Raw genomic sequence first — 20,314 nt, forward strand, 5'->3', positions numbered from 1 at the left:
GCAGCCCACGCCGAGTCCCTCCGGGAACTGACCCGGGGAAGGGCGGGCGGCGGGAGTCACCGGTTTGAATGAGGCCCCCGGGTCGTTCTCCCAACCCCGCGGGGCGGACAGGCGCCGGGCAGCCGCGGGCGCGTCTCGCTCCCTGAGGGAAAAGCCCCGTGGGGCGAGAGGCCGGACCGCGGCCTGCGCTGAGGGCGGGCGGGAGACCTGCTCCCTCCCGCCTCCCGCGCCCTGGGCTCGGCCCCCTGGCCGCGCCGCGAGCCCTGCCGACCCCCGCCGGGGCCGCGCGCTGCCGCCGCTCTCGGCCCCGCGCTCTGGCGCACGTGGGCTCGCGGGGCGGGGCCGCAGCCCGGCGCAGCCGCTGCCGAGGGTCGGGGCGCCGGCCGGGCACGGGGCGTCTCCGCGCCGCGGGGAGCTGAGCGCAGCCGATGCGGGCGCGGCCCCGGCGGCTGGCGAGCGCGGCGTAGGGCGCTGACAAAGGGACCCGCGAGGCAGCCGCCGCCCGTGAGTAGCAGGGGCGGGGGCGGGCGGCGGTCCCTGGGCACAGCGGCCCGGGGCGCCCCGGCGATGCTCTTCGCGGCGCGGAGCTGACTCGCCGCTCGGCTCCGGCCGCGCTGCTCTCCCGGCGCCCGGCAGAAAAACCCGCCGTGGTCCCGAGTCGCTGCGCGGAACGAGCCGCTTCGTGCGGCCGCTCGGCTGCGAGGCAGCGTTTCCAAGAGGAAACCCTCAGTCAGCTGCTGCTTCTCCAAGAGCCGGGCAGCTGGTCTGTGTCGCCTTCAGTGACACGCGCGGTCCTTGCCTTAAACGATCACGCGCTTAGGTTGTTTCTTACAGATGATCAAAGGAAAACAAAGGAAACTGAGGGCGTCCTTCAGAACAATAAGCAGTCAAGTAGCACTTTAAAGACTAGCAAAATGGTTTATTAGCTGCGCTTTCGTGGGACAGACCCACTGCTTCAGACCATAGCCAGACCAGAGCAGTCTGGTGTGAAGCAGTGGGTCTGTCCCACGAAAGCGCAGCTAATAAACCATTTTGCTAGTCTTTAAAGTGCTACTTGACTGCTTTTTGTTTTGATAGTGTATAGACTAGCACGGCTTCCTCTTTGTTACTATTCAACACGAAGGCGTCCTTGGCTGGCTAGTTGCAGGTTTCCCCTTAGAAACTAATGAAGGGCTGACTGTAGATAATGCTAAGCAGTTTAGCCAGACGGGTCAGCTTGCATATGGAAAGGAAATTGATTTCTTGTCATTTTTTGCGGAGGAGGGCTGGGATTTCCCAAACAGGCGCCTTTGATTTTGAATCTTTAAACTTTGCCCAAAACTCGTTCTAAATAAAGGGGTTTGGTATGAATTTAGTTGGGTCTCTCCTTATATGCTGACTCCTGCTCCTGTTGTAAAAACTCTTACGAATTTTGATGTGCTGGATAAGTTGATAAATGTTAATCATCAGTTCAATATGTAAAAATATCAATTTACAGAGTTAATGTTTCACAATCCACTGTGTTAGACTAAGGTAATTTCCTCCTTTTGGATATAAATGCACTGTATCTATTTTCATGGCAGAACACTTTTGCAGAATACATACTGCTGTTAATACTGGAGTGATTTCCTTTCAAACATATGCTGTGTGTTACTCATGTTAAAGCAGATGAATAGGGATTTCCAATTTCCAGATTGCATGCATTGCTGGCAGGTCTCAGCTGTGACACTTGTACATAAAAGATTTGGCGTTTGTAGAAGTCATACTGATAAGGTACTATTTACGAGTACTTCACTGCAGAAGTATAATCCAGATGTTTTGTTTTCAAATTAAGAGACTGAATATTTGATGTTCAGAGGACCAACTGAATGTTAAAATTTGTTGAATTTGAAGATGGCGGTCTGGATTTAAGTATGGTGCTGATTTTTGCAAGTATTCATCTCTGAGGCCAAATTCTGCTGTGGTTGTGGGCTTTCTGCTCTAGTGAGGAACATAGATTAAGCCCTCTTTAAAATTAATGCCTGATGGTTAATGGGAAGAAAAAGCAAAACAAACAAACAAAAACAGTTGGGTTAAACTGTGTAATAAAGTGTGAGGGAGAAGATGCTGTTCTGATGGGAAAAATCACCAGAAGAACTCCTTTTCCTTTCCTTTTCCTTTGCACGAGATGGAGAGGGTGGTCTGAGCTTGAAGGGTTTTCTCTCAGTTTCAGAAAACAATATTTTCAGTTAATTTTATATGTTAAAAGCATGAATAGGAAGGGGCAGAACATCAGGCTGTAATCGAGCAACCCTTTGATATGTGCCCATTTGTAGTGTTTCATCTTTCACATCACTACCACAGCATCTAACACTGCCTTTTTTCTTTTCTTTTTGTATAATTTTGGGGGGAGCAATAGAAGGGAGGAATGTTGAATCTGTTTTCTCCTGACATTGAATGCAGCCCATAGTGGCAATAGCCCAAACCTGCTAAAACGTGTTTGCACACAGGCCTCATCCAGTGATGTCAATTCTACTTTGGAAATAGGATTGTAAAGTGCTACAAAACCATTATAAGAGAGACTTATCCCTGTGATACTTAAACATTGCATTTAGAAAAGGAGTGCATAAACAACATTGTAATCTAGGGTTTCTCCACTCTCCAGAACTATAGTAGAATGAAAAATGTCAAATGATGAGCCTAAAAGCCTTTGATTCCTGGATGTGTATTTAGTTCTTTGTTCTTGTCCGCATCTTCGTAGGGACAAATTCTGCACATTAACATGTGGTTTGAACCAGGATGGGTATTTTCTGAGTCACTATAGGGGCCTGTTTGCATACTTGGCTTAATCTAATTTTTGACCTCCCCCCGCCCCTCTACTCTCTGTTTTGCTCACCTTGATCATTTCTTTCTGATTTGTCAACCTTGATTACTGTTTTTGGTTCTCTATGCCTTAAATATTGAGTCTGTTCTGGTATGGCTATGGTCTGAAGAAGGGGTCTGTCCCACAAAAGCTCATCAACTAATAAATTATTTTGTTAGTCTTTAAAGTGCTACTTGACTGCTTTTTTGTGTTGATCTTTCTAGGGGTGTGTTTTATTTTCAGATGAAGCCACTCACTTGAATTATTTGGTTATTAAATTCTTAGCATACTTCAATTGTTAGCATAGTTTGATAAGTGGCACTACACTTGAAAGAAAATATAAAATCAAATTAAGTAAAAATCTTAAGTGAACCAAAACATTTCATAGAATCTCCATGGAGAGTAATTCTGTCCTCTATAACAAGAATACAGCAGTAGGGATATATCACCAACCACCTGTCTAGGATAGTGATGGTGACTGTGAAATGCTAATGGAGGTTAGAGAGGCTATCAAAATAATAATAATAAAAAAAAATCAATAATTATGGGAGATTTCAACCATCCCCATATTGACTGGGTATATGACACCTCAGGATGGGATGCAGAGAGAAAATTTCTTGATACCTTAAATTATTTCTTTTTGGAGCAGCTGATTCTGGAACCCTTAAGGGGAGAGGCAGGTCTTCATTTAGTCCGAAGTGGGGTTCAGGATCTGTTCCAAAAAGTAACAATTGGACATCTTGGACCACAGTGTAATAAAAGTTAATGTCCCTGGGATGGGAAAAACACCTCAGCAGTGACATTTAATTTCAGAAAGGGAAACTACATAACAACGAGGAGGTTAGTTAAACAGAAATTAAAAGGTACAGTGCCAAAAGTAAAATCCCTGCAAGCTACATGGAAACATTTCAAAGACATCATAGTGGAGTCCCGACTTAAATGTATATCCCAAATTTAAAAAAACATAGCAAGAGTACCATAAAAGTGCCATCATGGTTTAACACTAAGTAAAAGAAGCCGTGAAAGAGAAACAGGCATGGTTTAAAAAGGGGAAGTTAAATCCCAATGAGGAAAATAGAAAGGAGCATAATCTCTCTCAATTTAAGTGTAAAAACATTCACTGAAAAGCCAAATAGGAGTTTGAAGAATAGCTAGCAAAAAACTCAAAAAGTAATAGCAAAATGTTTCTTTAAGTATATCAGAAGCAGGAAGCCTGCAAAACAACCAGTCGGGCCATTGGATGATTGAGATGCTAAGGGAGTACTCAGAGAAAATAAAATCATTGCAGAGAAATTAAATGAATTCTTTGCTTCACTCTTTATGGCTAAGGATGTTAGGGAGATTCCTAAGCCTAAGCTATTCTTTTTAGCTGACTGATCTGAGGAATTTTATCCCAGATTGAAGTATCATTAGAGGAGGTTTTGGAACAAATTGATAAAATTAATAGTAATAAGTCATGAGGACCAAATGGCATTCATCCAAGAGTTCTGAAAAAATTAAATGTGTACTTGTGGAACTACAACTGTGGTTTGTAACTTATTCTTATATCAGCTTTTGTACCTAATGACTGGAAGATTGTAAATATGATGCCAATATTCAAAATGGGCTAATATGATGCCAATGATCCTGGCAATTACAGACTGGTAAGTGTAACATCTGTAATGGGCAAATTATTTGAAGCTATAGTAAAGAATAAAATTTGTCAGACACATAGCTAAACATAATTTCTTGGGGGGAAACCTGAACATGATTTCTGTAAATGGGAATCATGGCTTACTAATCTACTAGGCTACGTCTGCGTTAGCCAAAAACTTCGAAATGGCCATGCAAATGGCCATTTCGAAATTTACTAATGAAGCGCTGAAATACATATTCAGCGCCTCATTAGCATGCAGGCGGCCGTGGCACTTTGAAATTGACGTGGCTTACAGCCCTGCGGCTCATCCAGATGGGGCTCCTTTTCGAAAGGACCCCGGCTACTTCGAAGTCCCCTTATTCCTATCTGCTCATAGGAATAAGGGGACTTCGAAGTAGGCGGGGTCCTTTCGAAAAGGAGCCCCGTCTGGACAAGCCACGCGGTGGTGAGCCACGTCAATTTCATCAAGTGCCATGGCCTCCCGCATGCTAATGAGGCGCTGAATATGTATTTCAGTGCTTCATTAGTAAACTTCGAAATGGCTGTTTGCATGGCCATTTCAAAGTTTTTGGCTAGTGTAGACACGGCCCTAGAGTTCTTTGAGAGGGTCAATAAGCAAGTGGACAAGCGGCAAAGATTTAAAAAATTGGGACTTTTCATCTTAGAAAAGAGACTAAGGGGTGATATGACAGAGGCCTGTAAAATAATGACAGGTACAGAAAAAGTGAATAAGGAAAAGTTACTTATCTATTATTGGCCGCTGTCGGAAGACAGGATGCTAGGCTAGATGGACCTTTGGGCTGACCCAATATCACCATTGTTATCTTCATTTTGCAGTAGCCTGTTGATACTTGGTCAGCATTTACAGTGATTATTAGGTTTTTCTATAGAATCCTAGGGCTGGAAGGGACCTCAGGAGGTCATCTAGTCCACCTGCCTGCTTCAAGCAAGATCATCCCCAACTAAGTCATCCCAGCCAGGACCTTGTCAAGCTGGGACTTAAAAACCTCTAGGAATGGAGAATCTGCCACCTCTCTAGGAAACACATTCCAGTGCTTCACCACCCTCCTGGTGAAGTAGTTTTTCCTAATATCCAGCCTACTTCTCTCCTTCTGTAACTTCAGACCATTGTTCCTTGTTCTGCTGTCTGTCACCACTGAAAACAGTTTCTATCTTCTTTAGAGCTCCTCTTCAGGAAGTTGAAGGCTACTGTTAAATCACCCCTCAGTCTTCTCTTCTGTAAACTAAACAAGCCCAAATCCCTCAGCCTCTCCTCATAAGTCATGTGCTCCAGCCCTTTAATCATTTTTGTTGCCCTCCACTGAACCTGTTCCAGCACATCCACATCCTTTTTATACTGGGGGCCCAAAACTGGATGCACTATTCCAGATATCAGAGAGGTAGCCGTGTTAGTCTGTAGTTTTGAGAATAACAAGAACTCTTGTGGTACCTTATAGACTAACAGATATTTTGGAGCATAAGCTTCCGTGGGCAAAGACCCGCTTCATCAGATGCATGAGTGGGGGGGTGGTTTCAGAAGGGTATTTAACGAGAGGGGTCCCAGTAAGAGGGAGGGCCAGAGCTGACAAGGTCTACTCAGCAAGGTGGAAATGGCCCAGTATCAACAGTACTTATCAAAAGAGGAAAAAACAAGTCAGATCAGACAGGGTTGTGAGCCTTTCTCAGAGTCTGATGGGGAGATGATAGCACCCAGAGCAGAGAAACTGCCCTTGTAAGTTCTGAGCCACTCCGGGTCTCTGTTTGTTTGATCCATGGTTAATGGAGTCAAATTTGCAAATAAATTGCAGCTCAGAGATTTCTCTCTCCATTTGATTTTTGAATTTTTTTTGTTTGAGAACTGCCACCCTTAAATCTGCCACTGAGTGTCCAGGGAGACTGAAGTGTTCTCGCACAGGCTTTTGTACATTACCATTTCTGATGTCTGATTTATGTCCATTTATCAGACATCAGGAACGGTGATGTACGGAAGCCTGTGGGCGAACACTTCAGTCTCCCTGGACACTCAGTGGCAGATTTAAGGGTGACAGTCCTGAAACAAAAAAATTTCAAAAATCAAGTGGAGAGAGAAATCTCTGAGCTGCAATTTATTTGCAAATTTGACTCCTTTAACTATGGATCAAACAGAGACTGGAAGTGGCTCGCAGCTTACAAGGGCAGTTTCTTTGCTCTGGGTGCTAATAGCTCCCCATCAAACTCTGAGAAAGACTCACATCCCCTGTCTGATCTGACTTGTTTTTTCCTCTTTTGATAAGTACTGTTGATACTGGGCCATTTCCACCTTGCCGAATAGACCTTGTCAGCTCTGGCCCTCCTCTTACTGGGACCCCACTCTTTAAATACCCGTCTGAAACCACCCCCCTGCCCACTCATGCATCTGATGAAGCGGGTCTTTGCCCACGAAAGCTTATGCTTTAAAATATCTGTTATTCTGTAAGATGCCACAAGACTTCTTGCTGTTCTTGAATATTCCAGATGTGGCTTCACTAGTGCCAAATAGAGGGGAATAACCACTTCTCTAGATCTGCTTGAAATGCTCCTCCTAGTGCACCCTAATATGCCGTTAGCCTTCTTGGCTACGAGGGCACACTGTTTACTCATATCCAGCCTTTCAGCCACCCAAACTCCTAGGTCCCTTTCCGCTGTACTGCTGCTTAGCCAGTCAGGCCCCAGACTATAACAATGCTTGGGATTTTTTCTATGCCAAGTGCAGGATTCTGCACTTCTCCTTGTTGAACCGCATCAGATTTCTTTTGGCCCAGTCCTCCAATTTATCCAGGTCACTCTGGATCCTATCTCTACCCTCCAACGTATCTACCTCTCCCCCTAGCTTAGTGACATATATGTATATTTATTTTAAAAATCAGAATAGAGGTAAGAGAATTATTTATTTAGCCATTTCCCAGTTTCTGGGTTTTTTAAATCTTCACCATTCTCTATCACTTTTTGGGGAAGGAAGTAAATCCAGTTACCTTTCCTCACATGTTTGTTTCAAGAAAAATCACAGTGAATACAAATTGGGGAAATAAAGGTAAACTAAAGGGAACCGTGGTTTCATTAGATGGAGTTGTTTTTATGGTCTCACATCACTGTTTACTGTAAACTGATATCAGTGCTAACATTAAAAAGACAACATCTGATAGAGACAAGTGTCAGACAAATCACCTGAGTGCTGAAGATAATGAAAGAAAGATTATTTCTGAGCTCTGGGTGAAAAAGAGGATTTCAAAAGACCTTATTGTTAAATGTTATGAAAAGTCTTCCTGCCTGTTGATATAAGATTTAAGCAGCAGCTTAGCTTTGGTTGTATAAATAATTCAGCACTGTGTCATCGTGTCAAAAATTAGCCATGGAGTTTATTGGCATTACTCAAAGGCAGAAGGGGCACATAACAGAAAATGAGTTTGAATAGCTAAAATGTACACTCATCCCTCCTGAAACAAGTACTTTATTTATGAGTACTTGCTTTAATGAGGGACACATACATCTCCTGTAGTTCACTCGACGAGTGAATTTCCCCCACTGATGTGAGTGTAACTCCCTCCCCGTGGCACCGATCCCCTGTAGTCTGATACACACCCCCTGCCAGTCCCACAGCCCCAACCCACTGCAGCCAGACACCCCCCGGCTCCCACAAACACGGGGGAGCTGGAGCCAAGCTGCCGCCTGGTTCCCGGCTCCCCACCACTCCTGGGAGCCAGGAAACTGACTGACTCAGCAGCATTGGTCAGTTTCCCAGCTCCTGCAAGTGGAGGGGAGCCAGGGTGCTGCCTGGTTCCCAGCTCCCTACCACTCACGGTTTCAACTCACGTTAATCCAAGGAACGCACAAAGTCAGAATCTCGTAAGTGGGGGTTTTACTGTCCAGTTTACCTCAGCAGAAATTACACTGCTCAGGGTTGTGAATAAACCACCCTTTTGGGTAACACCCGTTACGCTAACATAAGCACCAGTGTGAGCAGTGCTGTCTCAGAGAGAGCTGTTCTCATCCGCATGGCTTCTGCTGCACTTGGAGGTGGTTTTGTCATACCAGTGGGAGAGCTCTCTCCCACCGGGGTAGAGCGTTTCCACTGGATGTGCTGAGGGCTGTATGTGTAGATGTGCCTTAAATGCTTGGGAACTTAATTCCTGTAACTGGTACTGGGTCCTAGTGGAGGGGAATCATCTGTTGTAGTCCATACTTAACGCTACAGGAGTTCATTTTTCTCAGGAATTATTACCAAGATCTTCAATAACAGGGGTCAGGAATTCTTATAGAAGGGGGCATGTTCTATGCTCCCAAGGAAATAGTTGAGAGACAGGCCCAGGGAATACTTAAGAGACGAACTTCCTGTTCCCCTCAGAAGGAGGAGGGTTTAGAGGGCTTTGACTCCTTACCCTGCTGTGTGGGAAAACGCAGAGAAGGGCCGCTTCAGTTTTGGAAGAACTGACCTCTGTTGTTCTCCTTCTCCTTGGCAACACAGTTGTGGCTCATCAAAAGCTGTTGCTCTGGGAGAGAGACAGGTGCTGAACCTGAGTTAAATACTGTAACCTACTTTTAATGAAGTAGCACTCCCAAAGTGCTGGCATGAACGTATCCTTGTCCTGTGGAGGCTAGCATGTGGCAGAGAATGGCAGTTCCCTGGCCTCAGCACTCTGAGGAGCTGAAAACCTGGAGTGGACTGACCAAGAATTGCTCAGTCAGAGAGGCTTATTCGGGGGCCGCAGAAGGAGGGACAGTGTCACAGAGATAGTGCTTCCCCATTTTTTGCCTCCCAAGCTAGATCTGTCCACTCTGACTTTTCTCCCCTTATAGAAGTGAAGGAGATAATCACGGCCATATTTTTGTGTATCGTACGTGTTCTCTGGCCAGCAGCTGTGCCTGCACAGCTTGTGAGGGAAAAGATCTGCTAGTGGGGGGCTAAATACATGGCAGTTATTCCCTTTTTTGAAGTTAGTCAGGGCAACTTCTTGGGGCCTGAAATACAGGCCTGTCCCACCCAATACAGAACAGATGGTCACCCTCTCCATGGGTGCTATATCTTTTTTGTGTAAAGTGCCATGTGACCTGTGAGACTATATCAGTGTGTTGTTTTCAGACGGCAGATACGCCCTTGGTTTTTATTGTTGTTAACAATGCCATCAGACACCCTCAGAATTCACCGTGGCATTCGAAAGCTCTGCTCCATATCTGTGATACAGGGATACTTTCCACCTCTTGTGTAAAGGTCAGCTGCAAGCAGTTCCCCCTGATTCCAGGGTGCCTAGTGGCTAGACCACTTCCAGAGCCTAGAGGCCTAAGGTATAGGTCTGCAGCCCACCCCTAACTGCTGTGGTCTTAGTTTGGAGTGTGGCCCCAAGAGTCTAGCTTCCCCTTTTCTGGGGAGGGGGCGGTACATTCTTCTGGTGTTCTGCCCCCTTTTTGGGGGGGGAAAGGTTTGGAAGCTCCTTCGTCCAACAGCTGACCTGATGGCAGCTCTGACTCAGGGCCTGCATGCACTAAAGCCAGCTCCTGCCCCTTGGCTGGTCAGCCCCAAACTGGGCTGGCTTCTCCTCTTTCATACTGTCTCTAAGCCTGACACTGGCTGTAGGTGAACTGGTGTGGGGCTAATTGGGCAAACAGGCCCTGTTTAACTCCTGCCTCACCCAGCCTTCCTCTCACTCTCTGACATCAGCCTTTTGGGGAAAAAAAAGATGTTTTGTGCTCTGAGACAGGTGTATACTTACAACAGTTGCAGCCACAACTTGTACGTTTGTGTGTGCAAATGGGTACTTTTGATATATGTGTGCATTTGGGGTCCTTGCACATGTAGGTGTGCAAATGTGTGCATTTAAGGCTGCAGATATCAGGCATTAAATATAATTTGGCCTTGTGATATCTGAGCAGTCCATTCTCAACAGAAACAACTGGGCTTGTTGAATCATTTTCTTTGTCATTCAGTGACCTGTGGTTCTATTCTTTGTAGCTTCTAAATTGCTTATTTTCTCTCGTAAGGTTTTCTAACACATGTCCAATATTCCCAACTTACCTGGTAAGCTGCTGCTGAGGCCTGGATGTCTCCTAAGTTTATAACTGATCAGCTAGTTTACCAAGTTTTACATTTAATTTTCTACTGCCCTTCATCCTTTTGTCTTTCGTTAGCAACATCTGCACAGAAATCAGTGAGGGTTTCAGGCAAGATGGTACTTTGTTTACTCATCTTGCACTCTGGCTTTTGAAACATTTATTTAATTTTTCTGAGCTTTTTATCTAAGAGAAACTGGCGGTGCTGGATGTTATCTCATCTCCCCCCTTCTGAGGCAGTGTGTGGGCAGGGAGACATAACTTCTCTTCCTCTCCTTCACTAGCAATGAGAACTTGTCTCGGTACAGTGGAAATATGCAAATACAGATATAGCTTGCTCCATGTTCTGCTCTGCCAAAATCATGCTGGCAACGTTTATTTTCTTTTTTGGAAACCTGCAGCTGCCAAATAGTCACTAACTAAAATATGCTTGTATGCTACTGTGAGAACCACAGAACATAAATCGAATGATAGGGCTGACGTTACCTCCACAGGGCTTTTAAAAACTATCCTTTCCAGTGTTCCCTGTTAGCTGTGCGTGTGTGTGGCCTCTCAGGAGAGATTCCAATGCTGCCCAGCTGCTGGGTTTGTTTCTCTCCTGGTGGTGCGCATTTGCACATGCCTCGGTGGGCATAACATTTATTCCACACATGGATGGAAAAGGTTACAGAGAATATTGATCCTCTTTGTGACCCCCATAAAGATAATGGTTCTTGTGATTTGAATGCAGTTATCTGTGAAAATACACTTTGGATGAAGGGTTCTTGACCTTTTTCTCTCAGAGGCCCCCCCTCGTCATGCTATTAAAAACTCCAGGGCCTAGCAGGGATGGGGTGGAGACAGGAGCCTTGGTCATAAGTGTTGTTGACTTCTACTGGAGGGGGAGGGCGAAGCAAATGGGGCTCAAGCCAGCTCTGCACAGCAGAGTCCAGGAGAGAGTGCCACTCTGCCCTTTGAGTCGCCTCCACAGGCCACCTGCCACTCTGGGTTGTGGGGGAGCAGTGCAACCAACACTTACAACTCAGGAGCTGGAGAGCTGGGCTGAGGAGGACTGAAAACTGCTCACGCTACAGAGAGCGGGTAGCTGGGGCTGCGAGTGGGCCTGGGAGAAGCTCAGGGTACAGGAAGGGGGTAGCTCAGGGAGAAGGATATGGGGTGGTGTGTGGGGGAGGGATTCCCTAGGGTCCCTGTTCGTAGAGTGGTCTGCCAGCCATTGGTCCAGGTCTCCCTGCCTCCGCAGCTCTTACCAGCTGCCTCCATGGGAGCAAAGGAAGCTGATTGCTGAGAAGCCACTTCACCAGGGGGCACCTGTGCCATTGCACCAGCCAGAACAGCAGCTTCTGTGCATTGCCCAGCTCTGGCTTTCCATCTCTGCCCAGGGGCTCTGTGATTTGGCCCCAACCCTCCCAGCTGCTGGCCTCCTGGGGATGCTGTGGATCAGCACTTCAGTCCTGTGCCTCCCAGCTTCAGCACTTTGCGAGGGTTCCAAGAATACGAAGTTCAGCCCTTCAAGGGGGAACACAGTGATTTGGGCCAGCCTTGCACTTCCCAGCTTCAGCCCCATGGTGGGGGCTCCAAGGATCAATCTGTGTCTTTCAGCTATGGAACCCTGTGATCCCCTTAAAAGGGTTCATGGACCCCTGGCTGAGAACCACTGCTCTATATCATGGGTATAAGAAGATTTGTAGGTGCTGGTTTATTGGTAAATTGCAGCTGGCATTGCCCTGATGAACAGGAGGACAGATGGCCTTGCCCACTTCCATAGGTGCCAACCAGAGTCCTATTCTTTGTGCTCTTCACGCCCTGGCAGGGCTGACCCAATGGCAAGATTTCTCCTGGCTTTGGAGCAGGTTTAGAAAAAGTCTGTCCATAACTGTAGTAGTGAAAGACTTCACAGAGTGGGCTGGGGAGAGCAACCCTTCTGTTCCAGCCAGTGGTATCAAGGCACTGCTGTATGAGAGAGACTTGGTTACAAGGGCAAGCAGTTGCTGCTCCATTGTCCTCCCTTTTCCCAAAGTATCCAGAGCTATTTTGAAATCTACCCCAACCCACAAGTATGTAGTGCCAAGAACGGACAATGGGAAACTCCGCTTCTCTTTTATAATTCAACTTTTTTTCTCACCAGGAACCCAGAATCTGAGCTAAGGATTTCACAGCTGAGTGGATGCATTGGTGACATCAGTCTTTCCTGTAATCTTCTGGGAGTGACTGAGTCTGTATTCATTCCGTCACATTCTGTACCACTCGATGGGGCAGAGAAGATCGGGCCGGGGGGGTGGGAGGGTGTAAATAGTTCATTGGCTAAAGTACTGAGTGTGAAGTAAGCACTGGATCTGTGTATGTCTATCTAATCTTTAGTCGGAACCTTTCATGGTATTAACTCAAGTTAACACTGAACGTTGTAAATTCCCTCCCACCTAATCAGTGAAGCAGACTTTATTTCCCAATGATAAGCTGAAACGTTACAGAAGAATAAAAAAAGCAGGCAGCAGTGAATAAAAGGTTAATATGTGGCACTATATTTTAATAAAACAAGGCAGCAGGAATGTGGCACTTTAAAGACTGACATGTTTACCTTTTGTGACTATGCCAGTATATTAATCTATCCTGAATGGAGTACAAAGGTAATTCCCAGCAGTGGGATTGGGCAGCATACAAAGCATTAATTCTTGAGAAATGCACTGCACGTTTCAGATTCACTTTCAGTTGCTGCGTTCTGAAATATATCATCCAGAAGGAGTGAATGGGTAGCCCCTTACTCTTCGGATTTCCATTCTGAATGGAAAGCTCTCCTGTGATTGTGCTTTCTGTTATCCACTGCAGTGGATGAAGGTTTTATGGCTGCTTCTTTCTGTGGTTTCACAGAAGGGATCATTCTCCGGTTATCCTCTTACCCTCTTTGAGAAGGATGGAAGTGGAGTGCCATATAATTTTAAGAGGTGTTATTTTATTCCTCACATGGGCAGTTGATGCGTTTAATGTTTTACTCTTTTTACACCTTATTCTGTAACTAAGAAATGTGGGTATACTCCTCATGCCTGCAAGGAGTTTTACTGCAATCAGTGGGGCTGTCTTTGTGCAAGGGGGATGCTTCAGGGACAGAGTTGGCAGAATTAGAGGTGTGTTTTGTATTTGCCTGCCTGCAGTTTTTTTTCCCCAGTAGATTCAGGAATACATAGACATCAAAGGGTTCTGCAGATCAGAAGGGAGGTGCACTGAAGAAGCTGAGCTGGCTGGAGAAACCTGCATAATGCCTGCACTGTGCTGGGCTCCTTCTGCTGTTAGTTTTCCCAGCAGGATATCTGCTTGGTGTTTGATGGATTGTGCATACTTATGTTGGATTCATTTTAGGAGCTCTGCTTTAAACCTTGAAACTCAGAACTGGTGTAAATAGCACCGGATGGGTTGAAATGTTTGGTAACCTTTGCATCTGATTTTTTTTTTTAAATTAGTGATCCTGTTCTTCATTGCTGATCATTTTGCTGTGTCTTACTAAGCATTAGTGAAGAGCAGCCTGAATACCACAAACCATTGGTTGGATCTGGTGCGAGATTTCCTAGCTGAAAGGCAAAACTCCTGGTCCAGGCACTAGACTAGGATGGGACTTGGGAGATGTGGTATTCTCTTTCTGGTTCTGGTACAGACTTCCTTTGTGATCATGGGCAAGTTGCTTAAAGAAATATTGCCACCTTAAACAGTCACCTCTGAGACTCTGAGAATTAAGGTATACATGTAGAAATAATATAATGCTCTCCAGAATGTGCCCACAGCCAGGAGGCCAAGTGACCTCCTAATAACTCATGGCTATTGGCAGAATTTTCCCTTGAAGGGCCTTTTTTCAGTAGGCACCATGCAATATTCTCTCTCTCCTCTTGGTCTGCTCACCCTTGTGGTGGGAAAGGGTGGAGTGTAGCATTGTTATTTTTTTGTTTATTTTTTGCCCTAGTTGCTACGATGGAGCAGGAGAGCAGGAAGCCAAGTTTATCGTACTAAAACCAAAGAAATGATTTACAGAGATAATTTGAGTGAACGGCAGCCTCCTCTTTTTTGGCTGTGAAATGTGAGAAAGGCAGAGCAGTAGTGAGAGATGAGGAGTGGCCACTCAGTGGAGGAAAATGAACTGTGTTCACAGAACACCTCAAGAGTGATGCATGGGTGAGTGAGAACTGCCTGCAAATACTTCTCAGAGACAGTATGCTGCTGCAGATGAGATGTTTCCTGGGGATACCGCCACTTTGAGATTTCCTGACTCACAGACTACTGTTACAGTACAGCGATCTGCCAACAGAAGTCACTGTCAGAAGAGATTTCCTCACAAAACTTCTGTCGACAGAGTGTAGGCACACGCAAAAGCCAATCAGGAGAGCACTCAACTCTGTAAATAGAGTGGCTGGACTGCCTGGCTGTGCTCTCGACAGTACAGACACCCAGAAGTACAGCAGACAGGGCTGCCCATTGTTCTGGTCAGAGCATCCACATACCTTTCTCTTCCACTAAATCTGTCGACAGCAGTGCTATGCCTCATGATGGAGAGGCAGAATGGTGCCAACAAAAGTGCTGAGTTTTGTCAGCAAACTGTCAACGAAACGCATTTTGTGTTTGGATGTTCCACCAGTTTTGTTGACCAAACCAGGGTTTGTTGGCAAAACTCGCTAGGGTAAGCGTAACCACAGGGGTGAAATTCCGAAACTTCATGCTGTATAAAAGTAGGATGATTTTTGTTTTGTCTGTTTCCCTCCTGCATCCCATTTGAACACTGGTGGGATGAGTAGCACAGCTATTGATCAGGTTGTCTGAAAGACGTAGATTGGTATTTGGCTTCAAGTAATGAACTGAAAAGAGTTGTACTTATGAACCTCAGCAATATGCCCCTTCCAGCCAAATGTCAAATGAGCTAGTTTAAGTGAATTCATGCTTTATTGTGGACTTCATTCATCAGGGTGAGTATTAGAGGAAGATCAGTCATTTTGGGGAGTTTTTAAGCTTTGACCCTAGCCAGGATCAGAATTGGAAGCACAGAAACACCATGACTTGCTCTGATTCTGATTTTTCTGTCCCTGAAGAAAACCTTGATCTAGAGAAACACACAGGCCACTTTTCAGTCCAGTGCTCTGGAGCACGTCCAGTGCTTCGGAGGCTCATCTTTCTCTAATTTACGTTGAGTCCAGTCAGCACAGTAGCTTGGAGATTTGGGAGACCCGGAGGAAGTTCCCACTTCCATCACAGAAGTGTGTGTCAGGGCTGATCCCTACTCTGACACTCCAAGTACAGAACGTGGGGGCCTGCAAAAGACCTTAAAAATACCTTGCCTCCATAGGGCTCTGCTTAAAAATCTCCCCACGGTCTCAGATTCCCTGACCCTGGGAGGTAGAAACCCACTTTGAAACCCAGGAAGACACATTTGGGATTACCCCTTTGGGGTAACCCCAGGCTTCACCCCTCCCTTAGGAGAGAACTTGGAAATACAGAGGAGAAATTAAACTCTACTGGTCTAAAGATTAGTCCCAGTCCTTGCAACCCTCTGGTCAGGTGGACAGCATAAAGACTGGGTGGGGCTGCTTCACAGAAGATTTTCCTGAAGTTGTGAGATTCTTCCTACCTTTGTTCATTGGGCAAGCCTGCACCCAGCATGGGACAGAGGGGGACAAAGAAGCCAGTTGCCTCCGGGCCTGTCATTTCAAAGGGGCCCAGAGCTCCAGCTGCCACCACAGTAGCAGTGGCAGCAGCCAGAGCTCTGGGCCCCTTTGAAATACCACAGAACAGTGTCACTACTCCCTGGGTGGGGGGAAGCCAGGGCTGACTGCCTTAAGCCCTGTCCTTTCCAGCCTTGCCCCTACCCCTTCGGGGGGTGGGGAGCTGGGCCCTTTCTCCCATCTTGCCCCCCAGGCCTGTGGCAGCTGGTGGCACTGCTTCCACTGGGGTTTCAAGAGAAACGTCTTTACTCATGCTGGTCCCCTTCCCAATGGCTTCCACTTTTCCCTTGCAGGCTTCACGTGGGATTTTAGTCATTGCCCTCAGCTAATTTTGATCAGTTGTTTGTGGGTCAGTTGCTGGCAGAGATATCGGCTCTCTCCACTTCTTGTTGCAGTGGTACTAGCCCAGTTTGGTGGTTTCTCACTAGAACATTTCTTCATATCATTGGGCTTGTGAGCCCTGCATATGAGTCACTGGAAGGATCCCCTCCCATTTAACGTGGATGGACTCTTACCAAAGGTCTGGAGTGTGCACTATAAGCCTCTGTAAACAAGCGTGTAGGCTGATTGGCTTGCTACAGTAATAGTTTCCTTAGGAAGCCTGTAGGCTTGGTTTGGTTCGGTTTTGTAATAAATTAACCGGCTATGTGAAACGTGTCTGCTTTGTAGCACCCATAATCATTCAGATTTCATAGCTACACCCTTGGGATTATGTGGTCCAGGTTCTAGTTTAATCACTAGCAGCTGGTTTTCTTTCATTCTGGGAGAGTGTCAAATGTTTACCTTCAAGTTGCTTTCCCATTTACATTAATAGTTTTAGTGGGGCCTTCCACTGGCAGAAAAGAGATGCCTGAGTAACTCTGCTGGTTACTGGCCTGGGGCCTTTTCGAACTGGGGGCAGCTTTTCTAGTAATGGTTTAATGCTTTTCTTTTGAGCAATAATTAATCTAACCTGCTGGCTTTGCTGCTTAGGTGTAGGGTTGTTCCTGCTAAGTGGCCCTGCAGTTTCCCATTAAGCCTAACACATGGGCACAGGGTTGCAGTGTGGAGCGAGGGCTGTGCCCAGTGCTTGAGGCGGGCAAGGGCCAGCAGGGAGGGGCTTCTCCCTGCCAGCTGCAGCATGGAGCTGCTCGGAAGGGTGTTGGGGAGCCCCTCCCTGTGGGTCCAGCACTGAACAGTTACAGCTGTGGAGGGGAACCTCTCTTTGCCGGCCCCAGCATGGAGCTGTGAGCGGGTAGAGCCCCTCCCCACAAGCCCAGCACCTAGCTTCTATGGCCAGCGAAAATGGGCCGCTCCCCACCCAGATAATCCCAAGCCCCAATCTCTCACCTTGTGCCCTGCCACGAGCTCACTCCTGCATCCCAAAGTCCTCATCCCAGACCGCAGCCCAATACCCACACCAGAGCCTGTCCCCCTTCCTGCACGCCAACTCCTGGACATGAGCCCTGCTCCAAACCCCTCATCCCCAGGGCCACCCCAGAGTCTGCATCCCTTGTGCCTCAACCCTTTGTCCCAGCCCTCAGGCCCACAGCCCCTCTCTGTGTGGCACCTCCTGCCACAGCTTCCACGCTTCTGTTCCCCAGCTCTGAGCCCCCTTCCGTGCTTGGAATCCCTGGACCTCACTTCTACCACATGAATTTTTGTGCTCACCCCCTCTACCTTAATGCACATAAGAAAATTCTTTCTACTCAGGGATGGAAGAATTAGAGGGAATACTAACTTCGATTTTTAATTTTGGGATGAGAATTTGATTAAAGCAGGAAAAGTGTGTTAGTCACTGTAGTGCAAGAACCTGTTACCAGCTCTGAATATCTGCCCCATTCCATCCCGGGGTGCACCTCAGAAGGAGATGAAATCATTTCTTTCAGGATGAGATGTGCTGCGGTAAAGATTCTGGCAGTTGAGCAATAAAGCTTCTGTCATTCAGAGGGTGGCGGGGGCTGTGTTTCACGATGCGTGCAGGCATTTGACACTGTGTTTGTGGGAAACGCACTGAAATTAGGTTCTTGCGCTGCAGTGACTTTGATACACTTTTTCTGCTTTAGTCATTGTGTCTCCTGGTGAACTACCTTAAAAATTAAATATGCCACCCTCCTGTTTCTTTCAGAGAACCATTTTAAGTGGCTGTAATTCTCAGAGTTTGTCTCAAAGTCAGAGTGTTTCCTGTTTCAGTTGCATATCGGACTGAGATCTGACTGTTCCTTCAAATGTAGAGCTTGTGATACGAGAGTTTTTGGTGAAGACCTTTCTTACTTGGCTTTGGTATCACGTGTAAAGGGCGGTCATGTGTGTAAGAGGGACCAGATGTGGAATGTCATATGTGGAGTAAAGCGTTGCTCGAACCTCTCCTTTTGTTTTCCAGCTTGTACTACCAGTCACTAGTCTGTCTCTTAGGCTTGGTTAACTAATTTATGCTGAATGCAGCTGATACACATTAGATTCCTTTTACATGTGCTTCTTCACTCTTCCTTCCTTCCTCTTTCTCCCTCCCCCCTCCCCCCAGTTCAGATCACATGAAGGAGTTTTTCCTGGCAACGGGGGTCATAAATTCATCTGTGAATAGAGTCATGAGCAGATCTTTATCATGCACTGTGTGGCTGTCTTGTGATTACATTTGAGCTCCTCCCTTGCCATTTCTGAGGAGCAAAGGTTTCAGCGCTTGAGCACTGGAGTAGCTTTCCAGTCTCAGGGCCATCTGTCTTGCATGATGTGACTGGCTGTCTGAAGAATGGTTGTATTCGTCAGTATTTTAGTTCTTTGTCTGAGTTCTTTGGAGTGGTGATTTTACCAGAGAACCCGGAGGCACTGTGAAAGACCATCATAACATCTACCCCACCCCCTTTTTAACTCCCATTTCCTCCCCTTTCACCCCCACTGGGTGTACTTGGAGCTGACAGGATGTTGCTGGAGTATGAAGGGCCTTCCTCTTCCATTCCCAACTCCCATCCTCTTGTCTGTAATGAAAAAAACAAAAATCCCACCTTTAAGTCCCCTCTTGGGGTTGGACATTTGACCAGTTCAAAAATATTTGGTTAAGTAATGATCAAATATTGTTTGAGGGCCACATGTTTTAAAGCATTGATCCACAGATGGCTAATTTATTGTAATACCAGTAACAAAAAACTAAACTTCATGGTATCAAGTAGGCCATATGCCTACTTATGTCTAAATTACATCTTTACTGTAGTACCTTAGAGACTAACACATTTGCTAGATCAAGAGCTTTCATGGGTGAAATGACATAATACATTTTAGTCTGTAAGGTGCCACAGGGCTGCTTGTTATTTGTGAAATTCCATGGCTATACCACTGAGACTTTTTACAAAAAATAAAACCAAGTTACTTACTTGAGTTAATGCAAAAAATAATAAAGTTGTGTTTTAAAAAATGAAAGAATAATTAGTACTTTTTGAGCAATGTTTCATTTCCCTTTAAATGTGCCTGTTGTTCAGGGCTCACCAGTTACAGAAGAAAAGAAAAATGAAATTAAACAGAAATAAAATAAACCCAGCTGGAAAGAAAAGGTTTTCTTTTAAATGCACATGTGCTAGTAGTTAGAGGGATAGCTGTGATAGTCAACAAAAACAAGCAGCCATGTATGTAGCTCCTTAAAGACTAGAAATTTTATTATTAGGTAATGAGTTTTTGTGGTAAGACTCTTGGTTTCCATATTCTGCATTCTCAATGCATTCTGCATTGCTCTCTCAGCAGCAAATAAGAGAGCATAACAGGTTTTTCTGGAGCATTGGTTAAACTTGAATGGACCTTGCTGAGGAGGTTAAAGCCAACTTCTGTTACATAATGTTATGGCTACATCTACACTAGAACGCTACATTGAAGTAGCTTATTTCAACACAGAGACATCAAAATAAGCTACTTAGACGTGTAGCATGTACATATCCTTTGGAGCTGGTGCTGTCAGTGTTTAAAGTCAACATTGGGATGGGTAACATCGAAATGGCCTCCCCCCGCCCCACCGGCAAGCATCTGCACACAAAAGCGTCTCTTTTCAAAACAAGGGGCCAGGAAGCCCTGCAGATGGGGTCACAGGCTGGACTAGCCCTGCCGGGGCAACAGCAAGCCGCTCCTCTAACGGGCACGAGA

General features: G+C 46.0%; 1 protein-coding gene across 4 annotated transcripts in view; it reads left to right on the forward strand.

Moving 5' to 3' along the window:
* The first annotated feature begins 339 nt into the window (after positions 1-339).
* The window catches only part of ST6GAL1 (ST6 beta-galactoside alpha-2,6-sialyltransferase 1), a 94,948-nt gene continuing 74,973 nt past the window's right edge, over positions 340-20,314 (forward strand). For 2 of the 4 annotated variants that reach the window (XM_075004746.1, XM_075004744.1), the window contains exon 1: positions 340-504. The gene's annotated coding sequence lies outside the window, so the exon portion shown is untranslated. The remainder of the gene's footprint in view (positions 505-20,314) is intronic. The other 2 variants (XM_075004748.1, XM_075004749.1) reach the window with 1 other exon arrangement.

The sequence above is a fragment of the Carettochelys insculpta genome, chromosome 10, assembly GCF_033958435.1.
Source record: "Carettochelys insculpta isolate YL-2023 chromosome 10, ASM3395843v1, whole genome shotgun sequence".
Taxonomy (NCBI): domain Eukaryota; kingdom Metazoa; phylum Chordata; order Testudines; family Carettochelyidae; genus Carettochelys; species Carettochelys insculpta.